General features: G+C 46.1%; 1 long non-coding RNA gene across 1 annotated transcript in view; it reads right to left on the minus strand.

Annotated features, from left to right (window-relative positions):
- The window catches only part of LOC310671036, a 67,952-nt gene that overhangs the window by 1,693 nt on the left and 64,051 nt on the right, over window positions 1-2,208 (minus strand). The gene's annotated exons all lie outside the window — the stretch shown is intronic.

Below are 2,208 nucleotides of genomic sequence, written 5' to 3' on the forward strand. Positions count from 1 at the left end.
CCTGGCTGGAGGAGGCAGTCCAGTTCCCAGCTCTGCTGGCTGGGGTCATGCAATCACTTAGCTCCAGCAACAGATGCCAGGATCAGGCTCTGTTATCTTTCCATACCCTCTATCATTTCTCTGATAGGGACATCCCGTTCTATGATGATTATTTTACTATTTATAACTCACACATCTTATCAGGTTGCCCTAGCACTATGGGCAGCTTCCAACATATATAAAAACACAAAACATTTTAAAACGTCCCTATATGGGATTGTCTTCAGATGGCTCGGGGGTCGGATAACTCCATACCCCCAGCATTTCTCCCATGATAAAAGGGACATCCTAAAGAGGAGCGGGACATTCTGGGATCAAATCAGAAACCGGGACGGCTTCTCTAAATCAGGGATGTCCCTGGAATATAGTGGCCCTTGGATGGTCTGTCTTTCCCTGCTTTTTCCTTTGCTGCCTCTGGTCTCCTGCTTCTGTTCAGCAGAGGAGGGGAGGGGTTTTGGCCTTCATACTCCTCCCCCACCCCACCCCCCAAAAACCCAAAAGCTCAAGGGGACACACAAACACCTTTTTCGAGCGAGGACCAAAAATCTCCAACCTTTTATTATTTTATTACTTATTTTCACAGTTTAATCAATCAGTTAGTTTTATTGTTTATAGCCAATGGCCACCACAATGCAATAGGAGCACAACTCACACAGCGGCAAAACAAAAGACATTGCATGCACCAGACCAGGACAATTCTATAGCGTCCAAAATTTATTTTCACGGTTCTTTCAGTGGGAAGGATATAGGGCAGCATAGTCCAGGTGGTGGGCTCCATATTACAGCTTCCATCATCCTTGACCAGGGGTCCCCAAACTTTTAAAACGGGCCGGTTCACTGCCCCTCCGACTCTGTCGGGGGCCAGACTATAATTTGGAAAAAATATGAATGAATTCCTGTGCGCACAGCAGGGAAAACAATACAATATTTAAAATAAAGAACGATTTTAATCTACATAAACTTATAAGTATTTCAGTGGGAAGTATGGGCCTGCTTTTGGCTAATGAGATGGTCAATATCACTAATGCTCGTCCCCACGACCCAGCCTACACATGGATCTCCCTCATCCCCATGGCCCAGTCTACATGCGGGCCTTCCATGCCCCCATTCCCACAACCCAGCTTATGCATGTCTCCCTAACCCCCTTGACCAGGGGTCCCCAAACTTTTAAAACAGGGGCCGGTTCACTGCCCCTCCGACTCTGTCGTCTCCCCCTCCAATACAGGACAGCGGAGAACACGCATTCTTCTGCATAAGGAACCGTTCGCTCCGGCGGGAAGGTAAACGGCGTTTCTGTGCGCTGCTCTGGTTCACCTGAAGTAGCTTAGTCATGCTGGCCACGACGGCTCCCTCGGCCAGTAAAGCGAGATGAGCGCCGCAACCCCAGAGTCGGCCACGACTGGACCTAATGGTCAGGGGTCCCTTTACCTTTACCTTTACTTGAAGTACCAAACCACGATGTTGCCGTGCTCTTTCCCATCCCTTTCCAAGAATTACAACAATCTGTTCCTCAAAATGCTTCAGCCTCCGCCACCTTTACTGCAGTCAACTGAAGGCAACCAACTATGCCCTGGGCCCCCCGATCTTTCTCACTGGCAGTGAAAACTAATAATGAAAAGGAAGAGAACCTACCCACATCACACTGACACAAACACCTTGCATATGAACTTTGTAAAAGAATGAAAGTGTACTACCCCTCCCCCACCCCGCTTGCTCTCCCCACCTCTCAATTCCCCAGCCTTACACTGTATACAACATTAAAGTCTGTCTGTCTGTGAATTTTTATGATATCCAAACAGAGTAGCTTATAGTTAGGAAGCCAATACCCTCCCTTCAGATGTGAAGGAAATAAGCAGCTATCCTATCCTAAAAGACATCTGAAGGCATCCCTGTTTAGGGAAGTTTTTGATATTTAATGCTGTACTGTTTTTAACACTTGATTGGAAGCCGCCCAGAGTGGCTGGGGAAACTCAGCCAGTGGGGGGGGGGCGGTTATAAATAATAAATTATTATTATTATTATTATTATTATTATTATTATTATTATTATTAAAATATTTAGTGATGAGGATTGCACATCAGATTGTGATTGATTGCACATCAGACCACAAGGAGACTTATTTGTCCATCATTCTGGATGGCATATAAGATGCCAGGTAGATTCCAATGA

The sequence above is a fragment of the Podarcis tiliguerta genome (genome assembly GCF_965153285.1).
Source record: "Podarcis tiliguerta genome assembly, chromosome: 2".
NCBI lineage: Eukaryota > Metazoa > Chordata > Lepidosauria > Squamata > Lacertidae > Podarcis > Podarcis tiliguerta.